Raw genomic sequence first — 12918 nt, forward strand, 5'->3', positions numbered from 1 at the left:
TTATAATTTTCTGATTTTTGTTTGATTTTTTTAAAGTTTTTTTAATCCCCCCCCCCCCCCCCTAAATTTGTGCATAGAGGAAAACTATGAACAAATTTAACAAAAACAAAAATATTTGGGATCAACGTTGTGTGACAGTCTTAACTTTGTTTATCAGTACCTTCACCTTCATGAATAGATCTGGTCAATTGTTGGTATTGTGGTCCACTTAAACACGAAGAATATTGAAAAACTTGTCTAAATAAACCATTTAGCTGACGGCGACCATGGGTATTGTTGTCCACTTAAATTAAACAGTGAGATCTACAGACAACCTCTAAATGGTTTAATTTCAGTTGCACTAGAACATGTTCTCCACTTCCCGATATACCTTGGTTATCAAGAACTTCCTAAGGACTCCTTACTTTAGGTGAGCAAACAATTATTAAGGAGGAAGTCAGATTTAGAGAAGGATGCATATGTTGAGTCCGAGGTCGGATCTCTTTCAATCACGTAGAAGGGACAACATATGACTAACTAAGATAGAGGGATTGAGAGGTAGAATGTTGCATATGCTATGTCCTAGGTCGGATCTTCCGATCACGTAGAGGGGACAACATATGGCTAACTAGGATAGAAAGAATTTCATAGATAAGGAGGTGCGTAGAATTAGAGTTGCATTTGTTGCATTCTACGTCGGATCTCTTCCAATCACGCAGAGCAAGCAACATATAACTGACAAATAGAAAGCAAGAAAATAATTTCCTATAGACCTACTTTATCAGAACCCCTAGTCGCCCTAACAGAACCATAATTAAGGACATAATTCCATACATCAAGGAAAAGTTGAACCACTGTTCTAGATGCATATTAATTTAGTGTATCCCGTGGGTTCCCATGTTTATCTCACTTCTCAATCTACCCGAGCGTCGTATGGCCAGTCCAAATAATTCTATCTAAATCGACACTGTCAAATCCTTCGTGCCTACCAGCACATTGAACACAGAGTCTAGACAATTCAGATTCAGTCCCTTACACATGTTTAGACTGCCCGTTATCATTTTCTTGATATCACTTCCTAATAATACCTGTTAACGAAAAACTATAAGAAAATAAAAGATTGTCTTCAAAATGAAACAAATTAAGATAAAATTAGGAGTATAGAGAAGAAAACTCAAACCATAAGTCACCGATTGAATTTGCATCCAGAAGGTCTGAGAACAGCACGCATAATCTCAGAACAGATTTGAAAATTCTTCACATCATTAAGCATAAACCCCAATGTGTGATCCCCTCCTTTCTTCCTTTCCTTTCCTACAAAGGACACATGCTCTCACTTAAATTGTGAGGCTTCACGGTCTTCCATTAACACTTGTGTTGGATCGTGATAGCCGTTTCATCTCGAGGTTTTGGAGAAGTCTACAAGAGGAATTGGGTACCAAGTTGTGTTTGAGTACAACTTACCCTCCACAGAGTGATGGTCAAAGCGAGAGGACGGTACAAACACTTAAAGATATGCTGAGAGCATGTACCCTGGAATTCCAAGGTAACCGGGATAAACATTTACCTTTGGTAGAATTTTCCTACAATAATAGTTTCCACTCGAGCATAAAGATGGCACCTTATCATGCTTTATACGGAAAAAAATGCCGTACGCCGTTTTGTTGGCTTAAGGCTGGGGAAAAGCATTTTATAGGACTTGACATAGTCCATCAAACTGATGAAAAGTTGAAAATAATTAGGGAGAGATTGTTAGCAGCTGAAGATCGTCAAAAGAGCTATGCTGACAACAAGCGAAGACCGATGACTTTTGAAGTTGGAGATTCGGTTTTGCTTAAAGTCTCACCGTGGAAGGGACTAATATGATTTGGTAGAAGGGGAAAGCTAAGTCCAAGATTTATTGGACCGTTTAAAATTCTTCAGAGGATTGGGAATCAAGATTACATCCTCGAATTACCCGAAGAACTGAATGGAATTCATAACACTTTCCATGTGTGTTATTTGAGGAAGTTCACGGGAGAAGTTCCCGATATAACTCTAATTTCTGAGTTAAGAACTGATGAGAACAAAAGGTTAATTGAAGAACTAGAGGCAATCATTGACCATAAGACTAAGAAGCTATGAAGCAAGATGGTCGAATTAGTGCTTGTCCGATGGAAACATACGAATGGGCCAAATCTCACCTGGGAAACGGAGAGTGACATGATGAGTCGATATCCGCATTTGTTTGTTGATGTGTGATTCCGGGGACAGAATCATCCAAAGGAGGAGAGAATTGTAACGCCCGTGTTTCTAGGCTAGACATTAGTGATGATGTAATAGTCTAGGTTAACCTTTGTAACTCGTTTTGAAATAATAAGAATGTATTATTCGAGTAATATGTGTTTTATGCTTATTTGTGTGATTTAAATGAATTAAGAACAAGAATAAGAATAATAGTAAATTATTAGATAAGCCCGATATCTATGAAGGAAGTTGTAGTGGTTTGGCAAGGTTTCATATAAAGAATGATGAAATTCGAGTTATAACAAAGAAGTTATGACCTGTCGAAGTTTCGTGATAGAACCGGTACGATACTGCCTAACGTAAATAGGGAATTTACGATAGAGCGATATTTAGCCTTAGTGATGTAAATAAAAGTCGTTGAATACGTTAAACCGAGAGTGTGCATAAAAAGAACGTCTAAATCTGACTTTATATAAGGAAGTTATGATTTTTCGAAGTTTTGACTTAGCGGTATGCAACCCAAAGTTCAAATATGAGATAGAGTGTTTTCTAGCCAAGACAATCTAAACGAGAATTGAAGATCTCGTTGATATTAGTCCAACGGTAAAAAGACAGACAAAAACGAACGTCAGATGAAGGAGTTGTGAATTCCTAACGGAGTTTTCCTGTCCCGGCCTACTAAAAATAATATAATAAATGTTAAATTCAAAATGTGCACGTATTTTATATACATTCCAAATAACAGATACTATATAAACACATAGAACGTATTTTATAGAGAAATAATTCATATCTATGTGTTAGAAGAAAGCAACTACACACTCACTAGATAAGACGATTATCGGGCAGCACTACGGCTCTAAAAACAGTAATCTTCGGTGAAACCGAGATATCTTCACACACCGGGCTTCTCGCGGGCAGAGCTTCGGCTTGAAACTCTTTTTTTCTCGGTATCTTCAATGCTTCGGGACTTGCTTCGGGTGTCGGGATGATACCGGGGTTTCGGCGGTACGTCAAGACAGCTAGATAGGGTATCGGGAGTGAGAGAATGAAGGAATTAGCAACCATGGCCGACTGCCCTTCGGTTTCTATTTATAGGCTCATTTTTCTGGATTCACGCCGTGAATCTCAAAATTCACATTGTGAATTCAGTCAAGCATAGGTCATTGCGTTCGTCGTCAGTCCACTTGCTCTGGAAGGCGTCTCTTCTTAGTTCACGTCGTGAACACTGTGTTCACATCGTGAATTCTGACACAGTGTCGGGGTTTGTGCCCTGAGCTTCATAAATTCATATCTTTTGCATACGAGCTCCATTTTCGACGTTCTTTATATGCACACGTAGGTGGGATTATGCTTTACAACTCTCATTTAGACTTCGTCGGCTAAATTTGAATTTAACTTTTATTATATTATTTTTAGTAGGCCGGCATAGGAAAACATCGTTAGGAATTCACAGCTCTTTCACCTGACGTCCGTTTTTGTCTGTCTCTTTAACGTTGGACTACTATCGACGAGATCTTCGATTCTCGTTTAGATTGTTTCGGCTAGAAATCACTCTATCTCATATTCGAACTTTGGTCTGCATACCGCTAAGTCAAAACTTCGAAAAATCATAACTTCCTCATACAAAGTCAGATTTAGACGTTCTTTTTATGCACGCTCTCGGTTTAACGTATTTTACGACTTTCGTTTAGATCACCAAGGCTAAATATTGCTCTATCGTAAATTCACAATTTAAGTTATGTAGTTTCGTACCGGTTCTGTCACGAAAGTTCGACAGGTCATAACTTCTTCGTTATAACTCGAATTTCGACGTTCTTTATATATTCGGAAACCTTGACACGACCACTACAAGTTCCTTCATAGATATCAGGCTTATCTAATATTTTATTATTAAGACGATTATTGTTCTTAATTAATTTAAGTCGCACAATTAAGAATAAAACACATAATACTCGAATAATACATTCTTAGTATTTCAAAATGAGATACAAAGGTTAACCTAGACTATTACATCATCACTAATGCCAAGCATAGAAACACGGGTGTTACATTACATGACCCAATTGTCAGCGTGGTCCTTTTGGGTTGCCTTCACCAAAGCAACTTGATAGGATGATTTGTGGAGAAAGAGATTAATTATGATTTATTAATATATTATATGAATAATATATAAATCATATTGTTTAATTTATATTATTCAAGAATTAATAAGAATTAATTTTGTGGCTAAAATACATTAATTAAATAAAGAGGGCTAGAATTGTCAATTGTGTGATAGTTGGATATTGGGCTAATGGACTCCATAGAGGTTGGAGTAGACGAAATCTATGGGGAAACCCATGAGAATTCGTCCAAGGCCTCTAAGGAGGGAGTCCATGGGCTGCTTATGGCCTAAGCAGTCATATTAGGGTTTCCTAGTTCAAAACCCTAATAGTCTCACTACATAAAGACCCCTAGGGCATCCAAAAATGGGGCAGGGCATTCCTTGGAGTTTCTTGGACGTTTTTGCTATCTCCTTCTCCTCTCCTAAGTCATCCTCTTGCTCTTGGTGTTTGTGAGCCATTAGAGGTGTGACACTTGTGACACTAAACTTTCAGAAACCAATTACAAGAAGGAATAGATTGTTATTGCTACATAACACTCAAAGGTAAGATCTAAACCCTATATTACGATAATATTGATTATTGTATGCTAGATCTAGGGTTTATGGCTTTGGATGATTATTGCTTGTTCATTAGAAAAACCATATCGAAAGCTTTAGGGTTTGCATGTACACCATAGGAATGATTTAGTGCTCAAACCCATCAGAAGAATGGTTAGTTGATAGTGGATGCTCCTTGCACATGGATGGAAGGTTAGAATACCTTCATGATTTTAGGCCTATTAGTGGTGGCAGACACGTCACCTTCGGGAACAACGTAAATGCTATTATCATGGTATATGAACCATTGACTATGGGTAGCTTCTCTATTCAAAGAGTTGCTTACGTAGAGGGTCTAAAACATAATTTGATCAGTATGGGTCAAATATGCAAAGCTGGTAATTGGGTTGAGTTCGACAATTAGTATTGCTACATCTTGACGAATGACAGAAACACATGCTTGATCAAGTATTTAGCCGAAGGGACAATGTATCATTCGACGTCTCTCTGATCATTCGCAAAGCGCAGTTGTGTTTCCTGTCAAAGGCAATGTCTGAAGTGAGTTGGTTATGGCATCAAAAACTTGCCCACCTCAACTTCGGATACATCAACTACTTGGTAACTATAGAATTAGTCCGAGGACTACCAATATTGACGTTCAACAATGATATTGTGTGCCTAGTGTGTGAATGTGTTAAAAAACAAAGGGTTACTCTTTAATCGCTGAACCTCTAGAGCTCCTTCAGATTGATCTCTAGATTTTGTCAACTGTAGCCAGTCTTCACCACAAGAAATATATTCTGGTCATAGTTGATGACTTCACTCATTTCACTCAGGTCTTCTTTTTTATACTAAATTCAGATAAACTGAAGACCATGATCAACTTCATCAAGGAGATAGAGCTTCAGATCAAACTACCAGTCAGACGGATAAGAAATGATAATGGTACTGAGCAATAGCTTTTTATTCTACAAGGGAATCAACCATAACTTCTCAGCACCCTACAGACCATAAAAAATGGAGTAGTGGAGAGAAGGAATAGAACATTGGTCAAAATAGCTAGATCTATGCTTAATTTTGCCAACTTACCTCTCTACTTCTAGGCGCAAGCAGTGGCAACTGCATTCTTTGTTCTGAATCGAAGCATCATTTGCAAATGCCTCAACAACACTCCTTATGAAGGTCTCAACAATCGAAAACCCAATGTACGTTTCTTCCACATTTTTGGTTGCAGGTGATTTGTGGTTAACAACAAGGATCATCTTGTGACAACCCGATATTTCAAGTCAATGTAATGGCCTAAGTCAAGTATTGTAATCTAATTTTGAATTAATAAATAAATAAAAATATCGTCATAAATGAAATGTTCAAAAGTCTCAATTGGGATACATTAAATGATAGATATCGTGTCAAGGTTTCAGAAATATAGAGAACACTCAAATCCGAGTTACAACGAAGAAGTTATGACCAATCAAAGATCCACGTCAAAACCGGTAAAACACTGTTAAGTGTGAAAAGTGAAATTTCAATAAAATACTCTTTAGCCTTAGGTATCTAAATGAAAGTCGTAGATTTCATTAAACCGTAAACGTATATAAAAAGAATGTCCGAATCTGACTTTGTATGTGGAAGTTATGATTTTTCTAAGTTTTAGATATTGTAGTAGATAGCTAAAAACTCGAATTAGAAATCGAGAGACTTTTAGCCGACACAATCTAAATGACGATCGAAGATATCGACAATAGTAGTACAACGGTAAAAAGACAGACAAAAACGGACATCATATGAGGAAGTTATGAATATTTAACGGACTTTTCCTGTCCCGGCCTGTTAAAAATGTAATATTAAAAATAAATTTCAAAATTAGCCGACGAAGTCTAAATGAGAGTTGTGGGGTATATTTGATGGATTTTAGCCATAAGAACTTTCCTATGTGCGCATGCAAAACCCTAATGCTTGGATCTAGGCTTTCTAATTAAACATGCTTTGAATCCAAGACTTCTAATGACTAATTAGGTATAAGAACAATACAAAATCAGATCTAGATGTTTACCTTTGAATCTCTTGTTTGACTTGTTGTCTTGGAGCTCTAGAGTCACAATCACTCCTCTAATGGCTTACAAACACCAACTAGCAAGGAGGATGATTTGAGAGAGAGGAGAGGGATAAAATTCGGCCAGGGTTTCTTCTCCTTAGAAGAGATCCCGACCCCCTTAGCTCTAGGGGTCTATTTATACTTGTAAACTCCTTAAGGGTTTCACCTTAAACCCTAGTTGGATAATCATTCCTTAAAGCAATCCAAATCCCTACCATAGATAAGCCTTGGACGATTTTGAGCTATCCTTAGCTCTAGAATTCGTCCAACCCTTATCTCTTAAGGATTTACAGTCTAAAGTGTAACTATCAAACAATTGACAGTTTATACCCTCTTATTTAATTAATCTCTTTAAGTCACCAAATTAATTCTAATTAATTCTATGACTTATATTAATCAAATAACAATATTATTATTGCCTTATATTATTCTCATAATATATTAATAATATTTATTCTCTCATTATAAATCATCCTATCAAGTTGCTATGGTGAAGGCAACCCAAAAGGACCATGCACAGTCGGGTCAAATACTTGCCTAATATAGTTGTAGCCTTAGACACTATTCCAACAGTCTCCCACTTGGATAAGTCTAGTAACTATATGCACAAGTACAATCCGATTTGCAATCATAGCTCTCAAAGACGCTGTCAAACTCTAATCTAATCAATCTTGTCCTTTAGATAAGGGATCGTACAGTCCTCTGTTAGATATCATGCTGACAGTTCTATGGAATGATTAGTCAAGCATTTAGGTTTCTCGATCTCCGATTTATTCGACATAGAACTTAATCGAACACATCAATTTAGTTCTGACCGGGCCCGGCACATAAGTCAAATCAAATCATCGAGCGGCCGAGATATCGCTTTTACCCTATTGGAATAAAAGTTACAGATAAACTTCAACTTATATGCATTTACTTATTCATTAACCAACTATACACAACAATGCGTTTTATAACACCGAGTTACTGATGCATTTTCACATTATCAATGTACAACCAATTAACAAATAACAAACCATATATCTAGGTTTTAAGACTATATGATATTATCGTCTTGCGATCACCCTTTTATATCATATTCCGTAAGGTGATTCCAGCAAGCACGGGTTTGTTCCAATGCTCAAAACCAGTTCATAAGCACTCATGAACGTTGCAACAACCCTTTGCTATGTCTAATACCATTTAGACAATCTACACACCAATTCACGACAATCTTCATTCATATCTACTTCCAACATATGAACGATTGTGGACAATTTGAATAATTCGATTATTTTTAATAAATTCAATTATTCTGGAAGTCAAATCATGCAAAGTGAAACAATAGTTAAACAATTAACATAAGATAGTAACATTACTCATAAATAAAACTCCTTTATTTAATCATCAAATGTTAATTACATTTATCTATTACACGTTTCTAATACTATCTAATCTATGCTAATATCATCCTTCATCCCAATACTCCTAGCATGCTGCAAGTGCTTAACCCTACTCAGTCCCTTCGTAAGCGGATCTGCTGGGTTATCTTCTGATGATATCCTCTTCACTACGAGTTGTCCTTCTTCTACACGATGTCTGATAAAATGATATTTTCTGTCGATATGTCGTGATCTACCATGATCTCTCGGTTCCTTGGTCAAGGCAACCGCTCCTTCATTATCACAGAATATCTCCATGGGCTCCTCTATGGCAGGTACAACTCCAAGATCACTGATGAAGTTCTTCAGCCATATTGCCTCCTTCGACGCTTTGCTCGCTGCAATGTACTCTGATTCACACGTTGAATCAGCTACGGTTTCCTGCTTGGAACTTTTCCAAGTCACTGCTCCTCCATTCAAGGGAAAGACCCAGCCCGAATGTGAACGGTAGTTGTCCCTGTCGGTCTGAAAGCTGGCGTCACTATACCCTCGCACCTTCATGTCATCACTCCCTCCGAGAACTAAGAACCATTCCTTTGTCCTCCGAAGGTACTTAAGGATATTATTCACCGCAATCCAATGGGCTCTGCCAGGATTCCCTTGATATCTGCTAACCATGCTCAAAGCAAAGGCTACATCAGGGTGAGTACAAGTCATAGCGTACATGATTGAGCCAACTGCGAAAGCGTATGGTACACGACTCATTTCTGCTATTTCAGCTTCGGTACTCGGACTTTGAGTCTTACTCAACTTGGCATTACTTTGTATCGGTAATTCTCCCTTCTTTGAGTTTTCCATACTAAAAAGTTTTAGTACCTTCTCTAAGTAAGTGTTCTGACTAAGTCCTATTAGTCTCTTACTTCTTTCTCTCACTATCATTATTCCCAAAATGTAAGAAGCCTCTCCGAGGTCCTTCATAGCGAAGCACTTCCCGAGCCAGGACTTAACCTCCTGCAGAGTCGGGATGTCGTTTCCTATGAGTAATATGTCATCGACATATAGAACGAGGAAGCTTACTATACTCCCACTGGCTTTGACATATATACACGATTCATCTTCGCTTCGTACAAATCCAAACTCTTTGCCTTTCTCATCGAAACAAAGATTCCATCTGCGAGATGCTTGCTTAAGTCCATAAATGGACTTCTCAAGCTTACACACTCTATTCGGATGCTTCGGATCCACAAACCCCTCTGGCTGAGCCATGTAAACATCCTCAACCAACTTCCCATTAAGGAAAGCGGTCTTGACATCCATTTGCCAAATCTCATAATCATGAAATGCGGAAATCGCTAGCATCACTCTAATAGATTTTATCTTCGCAAATGGTGAGAAGGTCTCATCATAGTCAACTCCGGGAGTTTGAGTAAAGCCCTTCACGACCAATCGCGCTTTATATGTGTGTACGTTTCCATCCACGTCGGTCTTCTTCTTGAAGATCCATTTGCACCTAGCGGTCTTACGTCCGGGCACATTATCAACCAAATTCCAAACTTGGTTATCATACATGGATTGGATCTCGCTATCCATTGCCTCTTTCCATTTTTCAGATTCCGGGCCTGCCATGGCTTCCTTATAGCTATTAGGTTCATCAAGGTTTATTAGTGTACCATCACTAATATACGTGCCCCCTTTGGTAGTAATATGAAAACCATAAAACTGGGGATGAACTCTAACTCTATCGGAACGTCTAAGAGGTAAGGACTCGTCAATCGGTTCAACCAGAGTTTCCTCCTCAGGTTGAGTGCCAGGCTGCCAGCGGTAGAGGTTCCTTCATCTATCGACTCTTGAATTTCTTCAAGATCGATTTGCCTCGCACTGTCTCCTTGGCCTATGAGTTCTCGCTCTCGGAAAACTCCTCTCCTCGCAACGAAGACAACATTGTCCTTCGGTCTATAGAAGAGATATCCAAAGGATTTCTGCGGGTAGCCGATGAAAATACATCACTCACTTTGAGGTTCGAGCTTGTCGTGAGTATCTCGTCTTACGAAAGCCTCGCAACCCCAAACCTTGATATGTGCTAACGAGGGAGCCTTCCCTGTCCACATCTCATGAGGTGTTTTGGTAACCTTCTTAGTAGGGACTCGGTTAAGGATACGGGCACCAGTCTCTAAGGCATACCCCCAAAAAGAGATAGGTATTGAAGCACGACTCATCATAGATCGAACCATATCCAATAAAGTTCGATTACGCCTTTCTGCCACACCATTCAACTGCGGTGTCCTAGGAGGCGTCAATTGTGAAACTATTCCACACTCCTTGAGATAATCATGGAATTCAAGACTTAGGTACTCTCCTCCTCGACCGGATCGAAGCATCTTGATTTTCCTGCCCAATTCGGCTAGGGTTTCTTCTCCTTAGAAGAGATCCCGACCCCCTTAGCTCTAGGGGTCTATTTATACTTGTAGACTCCTTAAGGGTTTCACCTTAACCCCTAGTTGGATAATCTTTCCTTAAAGCAATCCAAATCCCTACCATAGATAAGCCTTGGACGATTTTGAGCTATCCTTAGCTCTAGAATTTGTCCAACCCTTATCTCTTAAGGATTTACAGTCTAAAGTGTAACTATCAAACAATTGACAGTTTATACCCTCTTATTTAATTAATCTCTTTAAGTCACCAAATTAATTCTAATTAATTCTATGACTTATATTAATCAAATAACAATATTATTACTCCCTTATTTTATTCTCATAATATATTAATAATATTTATTCTCTCATAATATATCATCCTATCAAGTTGCTATGGTGAAGGCAACCCAAAAGGACCATGCACAGTCGGGTCAAATACTTGCCTAATATAGTTGCAGCCTTAGACACTGTTCCAATAATATTCTCACCTACGCGTGGATATAAAGAACGTCAAAATTGGAACTCGTATGCAATAGATATGAATTTATGAAGTTTGGGGCACGAATTCCCACACTAACAGAGGACACATGACGTGAGCTTGAAGCTCACGACATGAGCCTGAAGCTCACGACATGAGCTAGTGACTGATGGGTTCCAAAGTCGGGCTATCATACGTCAGGTCTACATAAGAGGATAAGATCGAACTCACGACGTGAGCCACTCCATGCACACAACGTGAGCTCCACAAATGCATCCTATAAACAGAAACCGAAGGCCTCGGGTTTAGATGCTCAATGCTACTCTCTTTTCTATTATTAATCAGTGTTAAGCATCTTGAAATTACCCCGATGCCCCGGTTACGTGTCCAAGCCCTGACTGAAGCCCGGAGTCCCGAAGTTCCTGAGAAACATGCTTCGTTCCAGTCAAAGTGTTGCCAGAGTTAAACATCGTCTTCTTCAAACCATCACTAGTACCATGTGAGTTCACACCCCTATATTTTCATGTTTTCACTATATTTTATGGGAAAATACAAGTGAAACGCAAGTAAAACTTATGTTAAAATGCAAATTGTTATATACAGTTTCTAATTCTTTATCTACATTTTGTTTATAAATGTTAAATAAGTAATATAACGTTATTACAAATGTTATACTTTACATGCAAAGTTGGTAATATACCAAGGTTTATCATTCAAAAGAAACACACTTTTGAAAAACTATAATAGGTATAGGTTACGAGATATTCATGATATTTTACACTCTATGAACACTATAAAAAGAAAATACTTATATTTACAAGAAAAATGGTCTTTTCATACGTAAATCTATTTGATACTAACTTTTGTGAGACATTTAACTTCACGTACTTTCAAGTATGCATTTCAAGTCCTGTGTTATAAACCATAATCTCCGGTAGGGAGAGCATGATATTTGTGTATAGATCTATACGGGATTGACAATCCCGCACCTAAACTGTTAGCTACACTTAGACCGACATGTCTGGGGTGACAAACATCATATCATTCCAACGCCTGAAGAACGTTGTTACATGCAGTCTGGGTCAATAGTACGTTTATAAAACTCACATGAAGTATTAAAACATTATGTTTACGGGGCTATCGAATGCCTTAGTCTTTATATATACATATATAAATCTATATGCACTATTTTAGGTATGGAAAATACTTATGCATTCCGATTCTTGGAACTTTTAAAACCACCATTCTTTAATGGAAAATACTGGATTTTCTAAAAAACAAACTCACTCAGTTTATACAAAAATACATACAATTCGTATACAAAATCGCTTATGAACTCACCAACTTAATTGTTGACACTTTTTCAAAACTACTTGTATTTCTTAGGGATTCAGTAATACAGGTAAACAACAGCTTTTGGGGAAGGGATGCTAAGGCTTCAATTTCAAACTTATTATATCATTATAATCTAATTTCTTTTGAAACATGTATTACAATCAACAATGTAACTTTTTAAATTATATTTATGATGGTTGTGTTTGCTTTCTTTACTATTTACTCAACTGTTATAATACTACATGAAGTCATCCACCCTCGAACGATTCCGCCGTTCTGGTTTGGGGCTGTGACAGATTGTTATCATCGCGTTGTTTATAGTGAACTAAGTATATCAAACCACATAAGATATTGTGACAACCCGAAATTTCCATTCTGTACAA

The sequence above is a fragment of the Lactuca serriola genome, chromosome 9 (genome assembly GCF_051521515.1).
Source record: "Lactuca serriola cultivar US96UC23 chromosome 9, Lser_US96UC23_V15, whole genome shotgun sequence".
NCBI lineage: Eukaryota > Viridiplantae > Streptophyta > Magnoliopsida > Asterales > Asteraceae > Lactuca > Lactuca serriola.